This window comes from Stegodyphus dumicola, chromosome X2 (genome assembly GCF_044657685.1).
Source record: "Stegodyphus dumicola isolate Sdum_Otavi_A_Nest chromosome X2, ASM4465768v1".
Lineage (NCBI taxonomy): Eukaryota > Metazoa > Arthropoda > Arachnida > Araneae > Eresidae > Stegodyphus > Stegodyphus dumicola.
The window spans coordinates 194679729-194701951 of NC_140781.1; the positions used below are offsets into that span (position 1 = coordinate 194679729).

General features: G+C 32.5%; 1 long non-coding RNA gene across 3 annotated transcripts in view; it reads left to right on the plus strand.

The window, feature by feature from the left end:
* LOC118194885 (uncharacterized) overlaps positions 1–21738 on the plus strand; it is a 28994-nt gene extending 7256 nt beyond the window's left edge. Inside the window, exons 2-6 of one of the 3 annotated variants that reach the window (XR_004759168.2) lie at positions 975–1379; positions 1563–1675; positions 4203–4299; positions 8641–8786; positions 19769–21738. This is a non-coding gene — a long non-coding RNA (uncharacterized LOC118194885). Of the gene's footprint in view, positions 1–956; positions 1380–1562; positions 1676–4202; positions 4300–8640; positions 8787–19768 lie in introns of all 3 variants that reach the window. The other 2 variants (XR_004759166.2, XR_004759165.2) reach the window with 2 other exon arrangements.
* Positions 21739–22223: the final 485 nt, after the last annotated feature.

Genomic DNA, 22223 nt, shown 5'->3' on the forward strand with positions numbered 1-22223 from the left:
GGGAGTATATAAGGTATTTCTTCTGCCTTCGTGGTGTAGTGGTCTGCACGATCAGCGTGTATTTGTGGTTCGATTCCCAGCGAGGGCATTGCCCATTTTTCATCTCTCTTGCTTCGAAATAACCTAATGTCTCTACAAAATAAAACTAAATACATAAAATTAAATACTTCCAGATAAATAAAAGGCTGACCACATTCCTGCCTCTTCTGGTTGAGAATCTCTGCCCTAAGGTGATCCAAAAGAATCAAATGTATCTCCCACTGAACATTGTTTGGTATGGTTTTGAGGTAAGAGATGTGACTTGTCCCTTCTTTTTTTGAAGGTGATGTGGGAAATGCAGTTATGCTAAATGCTGATTGTTATTGTTGCATGAACATAAAACTTTTGCTTCCTGCTCTGAAGTAAACAAATACCATGAAAATTTAATTTAATCAAGATTGAGTTATCCTCACACAATTATAACCTTGCTTGATGAAAAATTCATTGGATGTATTTTCTTACTTCATGGCAAAGACTGATAATGGCCTGCAAACTTACACTTTGAGACTTCATTTAATAGGATTATGCCAAGATGAAAGTTTATTTGAGGAAGCTATGGGCAACTCCAGAGCTAAAAAAAAGATTTTCTGCCTGTTATTAAAACAGAGACATATAACTTTGTTTTAGAACTTCAGTGACAGAACTTCCTGCTGAGAAAACGGAAGTAAGTAAGTATGCATGATGTGGATTTCCAAAATCAGAGTGTACATAGGAGGAAATAAGACAAAAGTTCTTGTGTTTTTATGCAGCTCTGATTGATTTAATGTATTTTTAAAACCTACACAACTAATAAAACAGCTCATAATTTGGTAGCCATTTGTTTATTTTGTGTTGAAGATCATGTGAGACTTTTCATTTCTGAAATTAATGACAGTAGACTCTTTAATTGTGATGTTTCCAACAATTAATTTTGGCAGTTCTTTTCATATGTCTAGGTGCAGGAACAGATTAAAACATGACACTGCTCATACTTTGAACCCATTCTGGATGACTCCATGCAAGCCTTGAACATCCATGCCTGTAGAGGTAACATTATAAAAGAATGGTGGCTGCATGCTGTTCATGAAATCCACAACATGAGAGATAACAAGTGAAACCTGTCCAAGATAACCCTAGAATGAGTCTGTCATTCCTGCTTTGGAATCGGAGAAGTAGCCAAATCCTTGATCCCACCTCAGCCATACGTGTGGAGAAAGCTTTAATGCCCAGGGGAATCAGCAGAGAAATTAGACAAGTTAATGCAAGGCCATGCAACTTTCCATCATGAGAAAAGTGGTACGCTGACCAGATTGGACTGTTGTACTCCTGTGGGAAGAGAAGCAATGAGTGCTGCTTTCTGAGTGAGTTTGAATTTTCTTGAGCATTGCATGTCGTAAATTATGTCAATGCCTGACAGAGGTGGCGAGATAACCATTATAAACAAAAACTAATTTTGATGATCAGTATAAAATTAAAAATAACAATTTTTATATAAATAAACTTGTTTAATTTTTAATAACGACTGCATATTATCTGTTTTGCAGGTGTGATACACAGGCACTAAATAATTTGTGCTCTCTTTGGAGTTCATTTGGACATCTCCTAGTTCTATTTTTTCAAATCAATCAGTTTTCATCACTGAAAAACACAGAAAGAGGTAATCATAGTTTTTCTTAATGAATATAACTATGAAAATCTGTACTTTTGCAATTCATATTTTTTGTAAGAATTACAGGATGGTAAATTTCATATAAATAAACCAATTTAAAAAATAAACATGTTGCTAACCTTTTATGTTAAAATAACATGCCAAATAATGATTATTGGAGAAGTCAAACAACAAGAATCGGCGTAATCTTTGTAAATTTTGCAGGACTGGTTTTGATAGTTTAATCACTGAAGATTCCTCATCAGCTGCCCAAGGGCAAATGAATGAGATAAAAAATGGTGATAAGATAAGAATAGCTGGACAGAAGTTAGATGAAACAAGAAAACTAAAACATAATTTCCTTAAAGGCTAAAGGTAAGTTTGGATTGGAATTAGGGTTGTTAACTAAAACAGAAAGATTTTTTTGAATATGAAATGCCTCTAGAAAATCTAAATTACACATGGGAGATGTTTTTTGAATAATTTTGGCTGCAGAAAAATGGAAAGTGGGATTTTCAGACCAAAAGTGCTGGGCAACTGAGGATTTCTGTTTCCTTTTTTCTAACCTATGCCTCATGTTCTTTAACATGAAATTTTAAGGCTCTGTGTTATTTGAGTGACATACTTGAAAAATTAAATGAACTAAATTTGTCACTTCAAGGAAAAAGTTGCAACATATTCATATTCAAATCAAAAATCGATGCTTTAGTTCAGAAAATTACCATATGGAGAACCATGGTGGAAAAGGGTTCATTAGAACTGTTTATCACAACAATTGAATTTTTAAGTGAAAATGATGAAGCAGATCATCAAAAAAGATGACTTGTTAAAAGTGATAAATGAACATCTTCTGTGTCTTGAGAAAAATTTCCCTTCGAATTTTAGTGCCAAAGAACTAATATGGTTTGTGAAACCATTCGGAATTAATGTGGAAAATATTACTCATTTGTCATTAAAATCACAAGAACTTACCAAGTTATCAAATGATTGGAGGTTGGAAATTGATTTTAATGCGAAGTCCTTAGAAGATTTTTGGCCAGGAGTCACAAAAGAATTTCCAACGAGTTTTGAAACTGGCTTAAACTTTGCCTTTTTTTTTATATCTATGACGTATTTGTATGAGAGGATATTCTCATCTTTAACCACCATAAAATCAAAGTGTCGATGAAACATAAAGAATATTAATGAAGTGCTACATCCTGTGGTGTCAACTCTTTTGCCAAGATTTGATAATATAATTAAAAATAAACAGGCACACCCGTCCCATTGATCTTAATCCTTGCTTAGCGCTGTTGAAAGTAAGTGGGTTGTCTCAGTAGTGATCTTCCAAGTGGCTACACTAAATGGACAAATAATAGTTAAGACTATAGTTAATGTTTGAATGCACCCAAGTAATTGAATTAATTTTTATTATTGTATCATATTTTTAAGTTTATTACTTATTTAAAATTTTCACATTATACTGTTTTAAAATTAAAAATTAAAGTTAATGACCTAAAACTGCAATACTATAAAAGTATAAGGCATTATATATTACAGTACAAGTGAAGAAACTGACAGTTTCACTCATGCATGTGTTGGATTTGCTCAATGCTTATGTGGTCCCACAAAATTTTTGAAAATATTATGGGGTCTCCATACCAAAAAGTGTAAGAAACCCTGGTTAAACCATCAGAACTTGTCATGCAGAATTTACAAATATTATGCTGATTCTTGTTTTTTGACTTCTCCAACAAACATTGCTAACCTCTTAAATGAAGGTTCTTATTATTTGATCTCTAAAGATTCTTCATCTTTGAGATCTCAAAGAAACTGATTTAAACACTTCATCTTACCATTTAGCTAAATATTTAGATTCCAGATTTTCTCCTTTACTAGTCAGAAACACTTAAAAATAAACATAAAAAAATCAGCAGACTTTATTACAATTATTAAGTCATTAATTTTTAATAATTAAATGATTATTTATTATAAAAATAATAAATAATTAATAATTAAAAATTTAATTTAGTATTAAATTTAATTAAACAATATTTCTTTTAAAAATTTCATCATGTTTCATCTGATGTAAAATCATTGACCAGTGTTCCAATAAAAGCTGCTCTCAAATGTCTAAACATTATGCTTTGGGAGTTTGCTTTCTCATTGATTAAAACTAATGAGTTAATTTCTCTTACTCATATTTTTCTCAAACGCATTTGATATTCTAAAATAATTATTACTGCCAGATCGAAGGATTAGCTTTGAGAAGCCCTTTCAGTCATATTTTTGCTCATGGTTGTTCATTATCATGCTAGGAGGAATTATTAATTTACATTTTCACTGTCCTTCATTCGCTTTACCTCATTGTTCTGTTTTGATACCACATTATACTCTTTTTGTACTACTTGTACTTTAATGCAAATGCAACTGTTTTTATCTGTATGTTGTAAATAATTCATTGCAAATATATGTTAGTGTATTCAAAACTGAGTTTCTGTTGTGATGTGTACTGACTGAAAATATACGTCTATGATAATCTTTCCATTCTTCACAGGTATAATGATTCAATATAAGATAATGATGGAAAAGAGTGATCTATGATTTTCAAAGTTATCAGGAGTGAAAATTGCACATCGATAATGATTTTTAAGGTTAAAATGCTATGGATTTCTTATTCTCAACCTTCTACTTGTATGTGTAATGGCAAATTACCTAAAAATGTATTAATTGCAATATTGTGAGGAGTTGCATGATCTATTGTTGTTTGCAAAAGAAAATTATGTTGAATGAAGGGTTTTTTTTTTTGTTTCTTTTATGAGAAATGTCCCTATTGCAGATGCATAAGTAATCTTTTCAATAACTCTTTTATTTAAAATTTTCAAAATATGAGAATTATATCTCTTTTTTTAACCTTTCATTTTGCATAAAATATTTTTTATAGTTGTGATATGTTCTTTAATGTGTGTTAGGTGAGAAACCTAACAAAATTCATTGTTGAGGATTATGCGAAGATATTTCAGTTGTTTTACTAGCTTGATTTTTTTTATTATTATTTAATTTAATTATTGGGTTTCTTTAAAATTTTTGGCAGAGGTTGTTAAGAAATTTTTCCACGAGTCTCCCCCCCCAATATATGGTGAGTTTTTATTTGCTACAATTTCAAATATTTAGAGTTTCCTTGCAGTTAGATTCTAATTGCCTTTTTAATTTGAAATTTATGTTTACTATTCATACTTTCATCGCAACAATGGTATACCTCTGCCCTATTCCCTGTTCTAAGAGTTCCCATCTAAAGTTAAATTCCTTTAAAACTTGTTTATTGTACTTAAAAAATAATATACAGTTGTAAGGGATGATAATTACTATCATTATTTAGAGCTTGTCGATGGACATAAAAATAATAATGAAATAAAAAATAAAAGTCATACATCTTGCATAAAGGAATTTATTTAAACTATGATGTTTTTCAAAGCAAGGCACGACACATAATTCAAGCTTTGATGTGCATGTTTTGCACAAATATCAGGTTTATTGTCAAATTTGGTGGAAATTACACAACACATTTCCTTTTTGGTGTAACTGTGGGTGTTGTGTGCATGTAGTGTTGGCCTTCCAATTGCAACATATCTGAAGACTTATGATGTGTGAAATAATTTTTAGGAACTGGTACATCCTTGCCTTCACTAGAGTTCAGTAGCTAATGTATTACTTCTTTTCGAAACTAGATCTGATGTTGCTTTTGATGGATTTTGGTATATAACACATAGGAACTAGAAACTGCTATACCCAAATGTTCAAGCAGTTTTCTGTACCATTTTAGTGATTTCCTTAATGGTAAGTAACAGGAAAGAAATTGATAAATTTTGTTGGCACCACACAAGTTTGTTGTAATCTAGAACAATGTCCTGAAATTGGTAACCTCTGAAACAATTTTACACAGCCTCTGACAGGGTTGCCATTCTACTTGGAAAACCTGAAAAACTGGGAAAAGTCAGGGAAATTAAATATTTCAGACAAAATCTGGAAAGTCAGGGAATTTCATATAGCGATTCCCCAAGAGAGTTATTTTTTACGCCAACGTTGGAAGCAATCACTTTCTTGGCGAATTATGTATCTCGTAAGCGTCATTCGGGCAGCTGATATAGAGCCAATTTTAGCACCTCCAATCAGATTGTCTGTTAGAAAGGCAAAACAAGTTTCCAGTAAATTCAAGAACCAAGAGATTTGCATGTGCATGTGCAGTGCATGTTAAATGAAAGAAAATACCTTCCCATTCTCTTATAAAACAAAATCGGTTAAATCCCTAGTGTATGGTACACACAAGATTTGGTGGCATGATGAGCAGTAAATGGATCATTTTGGTATTGACGACAGTTGTCAAAATTGTGCCAATGCCATACCATATACTAGGATTTTACCGCGAAATCTTTTAAACCTTTTTTTTCTTTTTGATAAATGCCTTACTTGTCATTTTGCAGTAAAATAACAAAATAGTAAACAGTCATCTAGGTTAACCATTTAATATAATTATATTTACCAAAATATCACTGATTATTATAATTCAGTTTTTAATCTTAAAGTAATTAACTATATTTTAATGCTATTCATATCATTTAATGTGGCTTTTTCCTTCTAAATTTATTATTAGTTAATAATACTTTCAAATTTCAGGCAGTTTTGTCTGGCATACTTCTGAAAATAATTCTAGTACTATGATGACATACCATTACAAAATTTAATGCACATATTTTTTGCTTTTGTACTGCTAAATAAATATAAAATACCTGAATTTATTAAAAAATATAATTAGTTTTCTTTCTTTTGTTAACCTGCAAAATGTCTAAAAAATAATCCAGTTAATTAGAGTTAATTAATTAGAATTAGAGTTTAATTTAATTAGAGTTAGAGAAAATAAAACTCTCTCAGTTAGAGGCAGAATTAGCTTTAGCCAACACTAGGAAAGACTTGCTACAAAATCCAAATGTTGGGACGGACACCTCAAATCGCAATAGGGAAAATTTAATTAAAAAAGTAAAAACATTAAAAATTTTGGTACCTACCCCAAAGCAGAATCCAGGGCGTTTAGGACAAAACAAGTACCTAAAGATTTAAAAACAGAAATCCTATTAAATATTTTGGGAGAGAAGGTCACTAATTTAATGGTATATGTGAATGAAGAAGAGATTAATAATTGCGATAAAATAAAGGCTATAATTTTAAAGGAATTTCAGCCAACCCCTCAAGAGTGCTTAAATCATTTTCATTTTACATAAAAATTGTCATCCGAAAACTTTGTGCAATTCACATCAGTCTGTATATAGACTACTTAAATGCAATTAAAACTGCTTTATTGAACCTCTCATTTCGTACAGAGTGATTTTTATTCTCATACAGGAATAATTTTTATTTAAGTTTTTCATAAATTATCTGCATGTTTTGTAAGATATTCTTTTTACTTCATTTCAATTTTTGGTTTTGCGTGTTTTTTTAGAAACATATACGCATCAGCTTGTCTAAGTATGGATTCAGTCAGAATCATTAGTAGTTGTATGAACATTTATATTATTATGAAAACATTTTTTGCATATTTTTCTAAAGCACAAAAATCTTAGTGATAGCTTTCTTTGCATTATATTATATTTTAAATTAATTTTTATGATTGTGCAAAATAATTTTCCTGTATCCATGCTTAACACCTTCGCGCCGATTGTCACGTCTACGTGCCAGCAACGAACACACTCACTTCCCGGCCGACACGTAGGCGTGCCAGAGCATTTTCTCGTTCAGCCCCCGACTGTCATGTATTTGTGCCAGTGTCTTGGAACGTTTGAAAAACTATAATTTCTGCCACAAGATGGCACTGTATGTCCATATGGTTTCAGATACATGTACATTAGACCTTCTACTCGAAATGAGATAAGCATGACTCACATACACGTGTTTTTGATTATATAAACAAAAGGGGAAATGAATGTTTCTGAATGGTGTGATTTATGATGTCTCTTTAAATTCGCACGTGGTAGTTGTTTATTGTAAGTAGAGAAGTTTTATTTTCGCTAAAGCGTTGGGTATTTCGGTTTAAATTAGATCTTGTTAGATGTGAATTCTTTCTGTTTTTTATAGAAACAGACCGAATAAATATTTTTTAATAGAAAATTTGCTAGATGTGAATTTTTTCTGTTTTAGAAAATAATTAGATCTTGTTAGATGTGAATTCTTTCTGTTTTTACCGTTGCAATCACACCAAGATCAGCAGAATCATTAAATCCACTCAGATTAACTGAAAGTCATTTTCGAAAACTTTGTTCAGAAGAAACTGATGAGAAAATGAGACGATGATGCTTCGTTTGTTCACATTCCCAGAAAAATCCTCCAAAACGCCAAATGAGTTATTACGAGTGCAAGGAATGTAACGTAGGACTGTGTGTAGAATCCCTGTTTTCAAATTTTTCATACGAAAAGAGAATTTTAAGTAATATATTTAGTTTTCAGATGTATAATGTTAAAAGTCATAAAATGGTAAGTAATGAAAATAAAATGTGTAAAATATGCATTTAAACAAGAAATAAGGTAATTAAAGTATATAGTATAAAAATATCTATAAAGCATAAGCCGTTTAAATACTCTATAGAGCATTATTAAACGATGCGTTGATACTTCGGAAATTTCATGGATTTAGGCTTAATAGCAAAAAAGCCCCCCGCTCTGGACAGACTCTCACGTAAGACACTGCCGGCCTCCGCGATAAACGCGCGTTTGCGCTACCCGGCACGAAGGTGTTAAGTATCTAGAGAATGTTCAACCTGGTCTTATCTAAAAGTGCTGTTTCAGTTTTTTTCTTTTTAAAATTTCTGAAATCATACAAAAAGTGCAGCCTTAAAATTTGTCGAAATTAGTAATTAATCTTTTTATGCCACTATGTTTGCAAATGTAGTATTACCTCTAGTGTGTCTTAAGATACTGGACATTAATACCTGTAATGTATTTTTTAGGCATCAAAAGGTGTACAGATGAATGTAGACTCTGAAAGCAAGGGGAGTAGTGCATGATGAGAAAATAATTTTTAAAGTGGATCAATTAGAAAGAAATATAAAACTGGGGAATATTGTTGGGATCATAAGTTATCACACAATGTTGTGTAAGTAATAATGCTCAAATCATCTGAATCTGATAATGCAAAAATATTAGACATATGGAGATTAATTCTTATGCAATTATTGGTTCTTGTTGCACTTGAACTATTTTTATATATCCTATTCTGTATCTATTATGATGTTAAGTGTCTCTAAGCTTCTTGTTTTGTCAGTTTTAAATTTCTATGAGAGAATGTAATTTTAACTTTTTGTATTGTATTTGTATCTTTCTTGAACTGAATTTTTGACATTTATAAACTATGGCAGTTGTACATTTATGAAAATTTTCATAGGTCTGTTAAAAGCAAAGGCCTGGAATAATTCTAGGCATATTTGTATGAATCATGATAAACTAACATGGCACCTAAGACACAATAACACGCCGAACAAATACTAATTCAGAAGTCAAGCAACAAAAAGAACAATTTGACTAATTCAGAAGTCAAGTTTTCTGTGAAAATTTGAAAATATTATGCTGATTTTGTAGAAAATTTGAAAATATTATGTTGATTTTGTTTGACTTCTGAATTAACATGGCACTTATAAAAGGTGTCTCAAAATTCTACATACAGATTTTGAGGTAAGGTACAGAACATTGAGATTAATCATATTTGCTACAATAACTTAAGTTGCATGGGGGAAATAACATGGCTTCCTCTGTGAGAATAAAGTTCATTTTTGCCTGAATCCTTTAAGGCATCATACCAAGAACAATCCTTCTAATCATTTATTGTACTGGCTGAGATCTATACTCAGAATCTCAGCTTGGTGGTATAATATACTGGAACTGGATGAATGCTCTATATTCTTGAAGGTGTGTTGTATAGTCCAGTGTACCTCTGCAGAGGCTGGGTCGAGGAGGGCAGGCTTTGGGCCTGAACAGTATTGTTCTGGGGCTCTAAACCCCTCTGTGGATTCCTCACTTCCTCAGCCTGATGGGGGAAGCCTATAATGGCACAAGGTAGATAGGAGCAGGATGGCTACGATATATTTATCACAGTCAAATGATCCCATGTTTCTAGCTTGGCACTAGCAGAGCAGTAATGTCATTGACCTTTACTGATGCCATTATCTTGGCAAACATTGCCATTAACAAATCCATACAGCATTCTGCAACAGCACTTAGTTTTCATTGCCAAATATAGATGATGCCACTAGGCCAAACTACATCACATGGCGACAGTACCAGCACAGCAGCCATTTTGGTGACTCAAAGTAATTACCTGCTGTGCTACCATTGTTTTCACTCTGCATGGCAGTATTGACTGTATGTTGATGCTGTGCCTCAGTTTTTTTGGTTTCAAATTACATATGGTAGTCGATGAAAATGGTGAAATTCATGCACTTATGAGTGCATATGGCAAAATACTCCACTAGAGACCCGGCTGACAGCTCAATGTGCTTGCTTCTGCTACCATATACTGTCTAGCAAATATCATACCTATTAAAAAAGAGCACTGTGAGATGATTTCACGCACTGCAAATCAATAAATCGGAAGTTTCTGAAACATACAAATATGCTAGATGTGAAAATACAAAAGACAGAAATATGGTATTTACATAGGTTCTCTCTGTTCTTAGAGAGTGGTCTTCCCAAGCATAAATTCCAGGAATTGGAATCCAGGAGTTTGGGAACTTGTGACCTTCTGCCCTTGCCACTAGTGTGTTGAGATAAGATGATAGGAATAAAATCATGTATAGGATTAGATTATAGGATAGGAATAAAATCATGTATAGGAGAGATTATAGGAATAAAATCATGTATAGGCACGAGGAACTTTACAAATTAGAAAGCTTGCATTTTAAAATCTTATTTTAAATCGATAACTGAACTTACTTGTGTTAGGAAAGCATGCAGCTGTAATAATGACCAAGTTTATGATTTTTATTCTGAATTATTGATATTGAGTGATTTAGGAAGTCATAAAAAATAAAATCTCGTTAATAATATTAAATCTTTATTTTAATTTTGTGTATGAAACTAGTGAAGATTGGACTGCATAAATCAAGAGCTACATATATGTTTTTAAAAACCTTGCATGGTTATTTCATATGTACCCAGAATTTAAGGACAAGTATCATTAAACAAAGTTGCTACTTCACCATTTACTGAATCCTCTTGCTATGAGAAATATATGTCACAGAAAGCTTCTGAATATGCTAATTTCCCATTCTTTCATTTAAGAAGCATTATACTGAGTGTTCTTCATTATGTTGAGTACTTAAAAACCAGGATAAAAGGTACCATTGCATTTGTGAGAAATTCTGAATGAGAAAAAATGCTTTGAAACTTGGAAATTTTTGCCACTTCCTCTAAGGTGGCATCTTAATCAATGTAATGCAGACAGAAAGATTATAGGAAAGTTGAAATATTGCCTCAATTTTTGATGCAGTTGAGGTTTAATGTGCTTGCTTTTAAGCTACTCCTCCATTAGATTTCTTGCATGTTGACATGCATTATCATCCACAAAAAGAAATGCTAGACCAACTGCTGTGTCATGAAATCTTACAAAGGGAATCAAGGACTTTGTCCGACCTATAATAGTATCTCTTGTAAATATTGCGTGATTGGGCCAACAGATTAAAGAAATTCAGTTATTCCATAACACAGCTTGCTTTGAAGGTTCGAGATTCAGTAATATTACTGAGCATATTTCATGCTTCTGTCCAAATCCTTATACTTTCATTGTCAGATTGTAATGTAAATTTTGATCCATCTATGAAGAGTACAAGTAGACTTTTGAACTCAAATTTTTCAATTTGTATGTAAATAAATCCACTTTGTATATACTTCTCTGTCTTTGGAAATTACTTATGATAGACTTTTACTATGTTGTTATTGTGCTGTTAGACATATTCTGTAGCATTTTAATTTTAACATTAGCAATATTATTTTTATATACTTTGTAATGAGAGTTGCAGTTTTAGCTGTGGTATATTATTCCATATTGGTATTTACTTCAAAATTTTTATTAGATCTGTTGATTTCAGACAAAAATAAATTCTAATCAAATTCTTTTTATTTTTAGTTATCAGAATCAATGGCTCTCTAACTAATTCATATAGACGCTCAGAAACTTTGGTGAACATTTTTGTTTTTTGAATTTCCATCAAAAATAAGGCTTAGTTTTAACTTTTATCTGTATCTTTAGTTTTCAGTTATAGTTACTAAATTCCATTTAGTTTTCTGAAGGTTAAAACGTTTGGACCCAGAAGTACCATTTCCACCTGAAAAAAGACACTGATTCAAAAGGATAAAAATCTGAAGTCAGAAAAGTGTGCAGACATTTTAAATAATCATTAAATGACATTTTCAATTTTAAAAATTCAAAATGTACTTTTTTATATATATTCGAGGTAATGGTCTGTGGTGCTGGCTGCTGTACTGATGGGCCTGATTTCAAATTTCAGAGAGGACATGGAAGTTTGCAAGCATATAGTATCTGTATGGCAAGGAAGACTTAAAATATATGGCAAACCTCTTGAGAGATTACTGGTAGGGGAAGAGGGGGTGGCTAACTCTTATACCACCTTCTAATGTGTTCTCTCAAAATTGGGGTAGAACTGCAGTCTTAGTGCGATACTTTGATATACGGTGTTTATTCTGGGGTTCTTTCGTCCAAGCGATACTTCCCAGATAAATAGTGAGTTCCTGCGGAGCCTTACATTGAAAAATTTCCCTGACTTATGTCCATGTAAGGATGTAGATAATTCTAGAAAGAAGTACTGCCACCATTGCCATGTGAATCTAGCATTAGAAGCTGCAATCTTGTAATGACTGGTAAAGCTGGAGGAGGCAGGGTCAGTCCAGAGAAGGAGCCAATCAGCATCGTGATAGATGATGCAAGGCATGTCGTGAAGTAGAAAATCAAGGATAATTCATGAACTAATTTGAGGAATGTCAAATATTGCCACTTAAAATGTGTTTAATTATGTAAGAATTGTCATACTGAAGCACACTTAGTGCAGTAAGGCTATACCTGTATGACCAGTGGTAGAATTTTGATGTCCTGCCCTCTTATAGTTGTACCTGTTTGTGTACCACCTGCTCCAAAGGTAAAAGGCAAAAGTGCAATAATTTGAAAAGTACAAGCTGTTGTATGATATGATTTTCACTGAAATTTGCAAAAAGCATGGGATTTTTTTAATTATGCAAAATTTTATTTGCAGCATACTTTCATTTTCCACAGGCAGGTGATGCTTCAGTTTTGTTATTAGTTCCCAAAGTAGTACAGCACAGCTTGCAGTGGAGGTAGAATTTCAGGTGTTTTGTGTAATGGCCAGTTTTCAGAAAAATGACTTAAGATAGTACACTTTGCATAGCATCATAAAGTTCTGCTGAAATTTGTGTCACATGATTGCAAATAGCATTTTTCAGTATGGCCAATAACATTAGCTGACTGTACACCTGTGACTTTGAGTAGCCTCATAATAAAAGCTCACCAGGTATAATGTGTGGAAATGTTTGTGTAGGAAAGTGGCTGAGGACACTGTCAATGCCAAACGTCGATCATGGCAGGTTCTTATAGATATACTTTATACTTCACAAATGTTACACTGTGGAAACACTTGCTTCTTTGCAAGAAAGTAATGATGTTGTCTCTGAAAAATGCTGCATAATGCTTGCGTATGAAGAAATTGAAGGGGGCCTTAGTGAATGATGTAATGAACCCAAACCACACTGTAACCTCTGGTTTCCATAATCTCTTGGGTTTTCTCTCACCTAGATGCAACAGCTATGTGCCTTTGCACTTTTTATTAAAAGTGCATGTCATCAGTTCATGTGGCATTTAGTAGATAATTTGCATGGTTTTTCTTTTTGTTGAAAAACCCAATTTGCAAATTCCTGACAGCTCTTGAAATTGATTAATTCTAATTCTTGTATATATATGCTTGATTTTATAAGGCTACCTTCTTAGAATGATTTTGATTAATCAAATCACAGTTCTGCAAAAAACACTATTGCTGTAGAATAGATACTGTACTACTTGGTGAAAAAAAATAATACTTCTACTTAATCTCTAAAAACTTATATATTACTGTGCATATTTTTTGGATTTTTGAATTTTTACTTTCTAAGTTACTTCTGGATTCACGTGGTATATACACATGTACATTTTGCCTGTAACAGCAGAATTACATAACTGTTCTAAAATGTATATTATACAATATTTGTTGTCTACTCATTATTATTGTATTGTTTATATGATATTTATATTTACCAGACGAATATGAATGGTTTGTCAATGTAACATTTCTCAAACAAAAGCTTTATTGGCAGCAGTATATTTTATTAAATGACATTTTAATTCTCTGCTGCCCCTCACAAAATTAAGGTATTTGCATCATGCTCGATGTTTGCTTCTTTTCAAGCAGTATTTGACAACTTTATTAATATTCTAGCAATTTTCTAAGCTTCATTCCATATAAGTATCAGCACTGAACTGAATTTACTTTGCATTGTTGTTGTGGGATCTGTGACAAAACAATTTTTTAATTTTTATTGTTTCTGAAAAACACACCCTTTTATTCAAAATTTACATCAGATTTTAAAGTTGCTAATTTTTACATAGGCTTGTTCCTTTAATTATTTAACTTATTTCATTTCTATTTCTCTTAGATGTTTCCTGTCGATCAACTCGGATAAGAAACAACAACAAACAAAGAACTCTGTCACTTTATTCTTATATTCAAGTTCAAAGTGGTTAGAATGAAACTAAAATTGTTACACCGCAAAAAACAATGGGACAGTTCTATAACTCCCAATGTACTGGGCTGATTGATGGAATTCAAATTGCGTTTTCCATGTCTCAGATGCGTGACTTAGGATATATATCAGATTTATATATAACTTTCTCCTAACATAGGTATTTTGCCACAAAATCAGACTTTTTCTGAAGTAACATACCAATTGTTTTCCATATTTCGAATCTACAACTCAAATTAGGCCTAGATATTAAATTTTGTAATTTTTGATGAGAAATTTATGGTGAAATTTTAAAATTTATCTTGGTGAACTTTTTTTCAGTTTGCACCTAGGTTTGGTTTGATATGGTTTATTTAATTACGGCAAAGCATACTAGGGATATCTGCCTAGGGGGAGGGATGCTTTTGTGGAGGACTTTCTAAGGGAAACTGACTCGTATACACATTACACATGGAGAAAACCACAAAAACGCCCATGCAGCCAGCCCGTTAGGGAGATTCGAACTTCGGACTGAACAACCAGTGTTCAACGACTTTACCGCTCGGCCGCGGGTGGGCTAGTTTGCACGAAGTATAAATCACTTGCCGAACTTCTTAATTTATAGCAACCTATTTTCTTTTCCTTTTTCTTCATTGTCCATGAGTGGAAAAAAAGTCATCATTCATACTTTAAAATAATTTTAACAAAGTGCATAAACCACATTTTCGTTATTAATTAGCGCTTGCAATAAATACAGCAAATTTCAAATTGTGCCAAAATGTAATTTCACATATATCTTAGGAAATTTTGAATAAAAAACTAATTTTTTGTAGGTATGCTTCGAAATATATCTACTTTAAGAAGATGGCAAAAATTTTACAGGTTGTAAATCAAAATGTTTTTCAAAAAATTTAGAAAAATTATTTAAAAATACAAATTTAAAAAATAAATCATAAAAAATAAGTGAATTTTATTTGGAACGAACCTAAATTTCGAAATATCAAAGGAAGAATCAAATAAGTTTAAAAAAAAAAAAAAAAAACTTTCCAATTTTTGCAAGTTAAAGGTTCTAAAACTTTCTTCATCTTTCCAAACAACTTTTGTTTTCCAATGCTTTTTAACTCTTATCAGGAGGTCCAAGACTTTGTTCTGTAATTGTGTAGTGTATTTCATGTTTCCAATAATGCAGTCATTTAGATAGTAAATGCTGTCAATTTATTCTACTCTATTAGTGAATACTTTTTTTTTATAAGTTTGAAATAAACTAACTTTTAAGTTATACTTTATAAGTTTGAAATAACTAAGGTTTTATTTGCAATGTTTGAATTTTGTCTGTCCCTACCATAAGATCTTTAAGGATGCCAAGGGCATTTTTTTTTTGGGTGATTGATTGGCAAAGTTAAACATTTTCAAGGTCTGAGATCATGACAAATTTCTTAAACACTATGTATAAAACTAATTGCATTTTCATGCTGTTCAAATGAAATCGGAAAGCAATTCAGGACTGAGACAACTTCAAATGGGGAAAAGTTATTGCTTAAATTTAGTATTTATTTGAACATTTTCTATCCCTCATTTACCCTGGAACTGTCTGCCAACAAAAAAAAAAAAAAAAAAAAAAAAAAAAAAAAAATGCTGCAGTGGTCTAAAAGGTTAGGGAATATCTGGATTCTTAGGTAGATGAGTTAAAATTTATCTTTATTAATCTTTTATTGAGTTGCTTTTGCTGTATGTGTGTTAAACTGCTGGCAGTTAAAATTACTACATCATAAAGGTGGCATGCAACAAATATCAAATTTGCATCAAATATAGTGTTAGGTGGGATATGCGAATGAGTGGCATTCCAGTGCATGCACATAAAGTAGATGTGAGTAATGCCATCTTCGCTGCATGTAAGTGGGAAGATTGTGCAGATGGTTTCTCATTTGGAAATCACATTTGAGTGTTTGTGTGTAGGTCATTATATGCCCTGTGTAAGAAGGACCAACTCCTACTAGCACATATCAGAATTTGACTATGCCCAGATTGTGGCATATCAGTTCTGTGATTTTGCATTCTGTAGCAGTCATCTTTGTGTTGGTCAGGATTTCATGATTATCAGGCAAATATGAAATTAATAGGTCAGTGCGGGCCTTACTGAATGCCATGCAGGATCTCAATGGCCCTGGATAACTAAGAACTGAGAGGACAGACATGCTGTCATTTGTTCCTTGTACCTTGAGCCAGGAACTTGGCTTTTGTGCAGGAGGAGCATGTATGTATGGACAGTATAACAACTTTTACAGCACCATGGACTGTTAGTACTACAACCATTGTTGTGTTTTTCCTTGACGCTGAAGGAAAGACATAAGAGTGGCAGCATATGATCTTTTCAGAATCCCAGTTTTGTGTGCAGCATCATTATATGATGTATCCTTGTATTGAGGTACTGAGAATGAACATTGTGAGGTTGTATTTGTCATCGGCATACAGGCTCAGCACTTGGCATGTTTGTATGGGTTGCCACTGGTTACATATCCCAATCAACTGTTGTTTGCATAGCCAGGAATGTGGCCAGCTGTCATTACATTTGTGATATGTTAAGGTGCGTGACTCTATCATATATTTGAGGCTTGCATGGCACCCTCTTTCAACAAGATAATGCACAACTCCATGCTTGTGATGTCTTGACATTCCTCAATACAGAATGTACTTGATTGTTATCCTGGCTAGCATGTTCTCCAGATCTCTAACCCACTGAGAATATCTGGTTATGAATTGCTAAGAGACTGGCATGCCACCAGTCATCATCCACTGTTACTTATAATCTCTGGCATAGATTTGAAATTGCATGGAATGCAGTACCTATATCTCTCATCCAAGCTCAGTTCAACTTAATGCCCAGCTGGATTACAGCCATTGTTGTTGCCAGAAGTTGCAGCTTTATGAATTCTGCACATTGTGTGTCCCAAGTCAACAGAAAATTTAATCATGTATTCCTCCCATTATACTGCATATGTACTACATGATTCTGCTATTTACTTTCCTTTTTGGTGTAGCAATTAGCAGCTGTGTAACAGCTGGTCTCTCAAATAACTGCACAAGAGCTGTCAATCAGTACAGATTGGTTTGTGGTTAAACCCACTGCAGATAATCTAACTGATGATAATCAGTATTCTCATTAAGAATTTGTTATTGTCTAATAGTTGATTCTAACTGTAAACCATGTCTCCATTATCTCACCCTATCCAAAACAAAATTTTTCTTATTAAAATTTTTCTTCAGCAATATAACTGTAATGAATTCTTTTGTCATCACCTGTCACAAGTCACCTTAAAAGTGCTATATTTCATCTCTAGTGTACAGCAAAGTGCAAATCAATACTCATGTTTGACAGTTTTTTCTGGTTGACTTTGTGTAGAACCCAAACACCAAATGAAAACTCATATTCATGTCAAATGATCTATTTGCTGTTTACTGTACATTGTGAGGCCTGTCTTCTATTTCTTTACTCATGATATGTGGCTTTGACTTTATCAGCATGCATTGATAGTATATAGGTATGTTGAGTAGTCTTCTGACTGTCTTTTTCAGTATTTGCGTGCAGACAACAGTTTACCTTTTCCATTGACAGAGGCCCAGATTTATTTCTGTCAAATGTCTGAAATGCACATATATAGGAATTTCTCTGGAATGGATCCCCCCTCCGTTGAGTAGAATGCTACAGCATTAACAATAACCTACTTAAGTGAATTGATTAGTTCTTTCTTGGGAATCTTTGTGTAGTTTAATCAACTGTGTGCAATTTCCTCTTAGGACAGGATTGCAACTGTGAGCACCAGTTGCTTAAAATTGATGTTAAACAAAGGAGAGGGGGAAAACTGCATTTAAATAAGAGAGCTATTTTAGTTGCTTCAAAATAATGGTTGGCATGCCCCGAAAACCAATGAACCATGCACTAACATGATGGGGTAAAGCATCAGGTAGAAAATGGATGCAGGTGTTAAGGTGACCTACCGATATCTAAGTGTTCGACTGTTTCGAGTGACTTTGTTGTGCAAGAGTTAAAGGATCTGTAAAATTTCCTAATGGATTTCAGTATATGCCTGGATTAGTTATTTTTTAACATTTCTAACACCTTCTGTATCCAATACATATGCGTAGCAAAATCTTTGATTACAGTCCTGTAATTATTATGAGACTTAATTTCTGTTTGTGCTCATTTGCTGACCCTTTTGTATTTACATAGTTATTTATTAATATTAGCAGCAATAAACCTGTTTTTATCTCCAGGAACAACATCTACACTTTGTTTCTTCCAAAATAGCAAACAAAAGGGCAAATTGATACTTGATGCTAATGCTTTTTAGCTGTAAGTTCAAGTGAAACCAACCACCAGCAAACAAAAACTCTCCTGTTTATATCAGGTGATCTTTTGGTATTAACTTTGCATAGTTAAGAATCTGCCATTTCTGTGCTGATGGATAACTGGATTTCACTCTCTCAGTGCCTTCAGTTCTCATCCACCAGCTCGCTTAGTTACCATTAAGGGTAATAGCCAAACCAATAACCAGAATAAACTAGTAATGCAGGAATGTTTGATTTGTAAGTGGGGACTGTTCCATTCATCACTTTGTTAATCACCATTTGTTAATCACAATCAAGGTAAAAATTTTGCTTGAGAACATTGTAAATCACTTTTGGTATTGAGATATACTGAAAAAAAATTGTGTATTTGTCTTCTACAACATTTTCATGAAGGTGCAAGTTATAAAGTATGATATGAAGCATTAGCTGCTTATAATATGATATCATTTACCTCTGACTAATATTAATGGAATTTTAATTCTGTGGCCTACCAGTAGAACCATGGTATTAAGGTTATAATAATAATCTGTAAAAAATTTTATTGCAGTTTATTTTATTTTTGTGCATTTGGTGCACTTGATTTTTCAGCTGAAAATCCATGCATGTACTTTTCAGTAACCTTCGGCTTAGTACAGTTGACCTATGATGCACATATGTTATGCTGTATAGGTCTGTTCCTATGTAGAAATTTTTCATGTATAAACTATGTATTATTCATATATTTATTTGATCCAGGAGGCATCTAGTGAACAGTGCACTATTAATAACTAAATTTATAGGAGTTAAAATTATTATATGAGGATTTGCATCTGTCTATTATACTGCTGCCTGAAACTCCATATTTCAAGGATTCAGTTATATTATTTTTTAATCTGTACTTGTTTTTTCATATTTAAGGTATCAGTTATATTTTTTTCTTCTGCCAATTTGCATTAATAGTTATCTTTCTTACAGAGGAGAGAGAATGTATGCAGCAGCCATCTGTTGCCAGCCAGATGTTAGAAACTCTGAAACATCTTCACCACCAAAAGTCAAGGAGCATTTATTATAGCGAAAAAGTCACTTTGCCTGAACAAAGCAAGTTTTGCCTAAAAAAATAGAAGAGAGAGGAAAGGAATATTAAGGAAATTATTTCTAATTGCTCTAATTTCTCAATTGCTTCTAATTTCTCAATTGCTCTTTCAAAAACTGAGACTGTATAGTTCCAATGTTTTATTTGCCAAATGTTGTGTGTCTTTCTACCCTTACAGAAATAGTATATCTTTGAAATAGAGGAAAAACTAATACAGTCAAAAGTCGTTAATTCGGACTCCCATAATCCGGACTTCAAAGCTACAAAATTTCTGCGCATGCATCGCGTTGACGCATGCGTGTAAGAACTTTACGGCTACAAATGGGCTTGTGCGTTTAATGTATAACGGACAGTATAAGGTATGCTAAAATTATCTAATTATCTATTTCAGTTAATGTTGCAGATTGCGTTGTTCCTTAATCTTCGAATTGGATCCGGCTTATTATTTTTTGCAAACTGTTAGAGCAATGTTATAAAAGTAAGCTTGGACTTTCAATTATGTCAAATAGAATTTCTGATATATATTTACTAATATGTAAAGGATTTACAAAGCGAAAGTATATTTCGAAGTTCATTAAACAAAAAGTGGAATTGCTGCAAAAAATGGATAAAGGCATATCCTTTGTTTATCTAAACTTTAACGTTTGTTTATCTAAACTTTGTTTATCTTTAATGCCGCGGCGAGCGCGCAATGAATTGGAAGTTGATCTGTCAGCACTATCCTTATCTTCAGGGCAGATGTTTTTATTTTATTTGGCTTATAATTACTTACTGAATGTAGTATTTCATCTCGATGTACTCCGTCTTTGATATGAATTAAATCAAATTCCTCGTCATTATAATTCGCTTTTGATAGCGAAGAAAGTGACAGAGGTTATTAAAACGAAAAAATTTCGATTGACAAATTAGTCGGTAGACACAGCAATTATAGGATTTGAACAGCGGAACTTTGTAACTGAACAAGAAATTATGTCTGTTTATAGAATTAAAGAGAATGTATTATCACGTAAAAACGAAGCAACTTAAACAACTTACATTGAAAGAAATGTTTATAAAGTAAACAAATAAATATTAAGCTTTTTTTTTTTTTGTAAATTTTGATACCCTTTAGATCATAATTGTTCTTTATTTCATAAATTACGGTTTCATATTTTTAATTTTATAATTTCTGCATGCCATCTTACCAGATTTAAACTGATGATCTATAATCCGGAATCGCCGAAGTCCCGACGAATCCGGATTAACGACTTTTGACTGTATTAAAGATGCCTCAACTACTCTAAAATTTTCATCAGCTGATTTTTTTTCATGGCTCCCCCATGTACCTTGTTAACCAAAAGCATAGTTTTCTTCCTTATTAAAGCTTAATTAGCTTCTGTTCCCATATTATTTATGTTTGTCTTAATTATATATTGTGCACAAAATTATGCATGCTAATTAAAAAGTTTAAAGATTGAGTTTCTTATTTAAATGATATAAATCATTCATTTTACAATGGGCTAGGTTAGGTTATTTAAATATTGAAAAGCCATGAAAGCTATCTATATAAGAGGAGAGATCCTCTGTGAAGGACCTTTCTGAGGGCTTGAATGGCTTGAATTTATGTTACACTTGGGGAAAACCACAAAAACCAATTAGTCAGCTTGTTTTCCTGAGATTTAATTATCAGTATTCAGTGATCTTAACTACTCGATCAATGTCAATAGTGGAGCCTATCAGTTTGTGATAAAGATGGCATCGGAAATTTACTGTAAAATTATGTGCAAATTATAATACAAGGAACATGAAAATTGATTTTGTATTAAAATTTCACATTATGTTAGCATTAAAGACCTGCATGAGTTTCACTTGATTATTTTACTATGTTGCATTTGTGGTGTACACATAATGTAAGAATATAGCACAAAAAATACCTTTGTAAACAGAACGATTTATGTAAGTATTATTTTTAAAGCTGCAGAATCATTCATAGCATCTGATTTCCAATAATTGTTTAGTATTAATTTAATGCCAGTTATGAAATAATTTTAATATGTAATATGTATTTATTTCTATGGATAATTTTTATTTTTCAGTTAAACAATGAAACAAACACCGCCTACTTGAAGGAAATTATAAATTCCTGAATATTTTACTGTTTCAATTAAGTAAAATACATATATTTCAGTCAGAGGGGTACTTTTGTGATATACAGAGGGTGAGTGGGGATACCTTTGTGAGTAATTTCTAAGGAAAAGTACAGTCTTTTTACCGTAATCATCAGAAAAAAACACATTCATCACATTTTGCAAGTTGTTTTAAGAATTAATAATGCATATGCACGAACATGCACTGCAT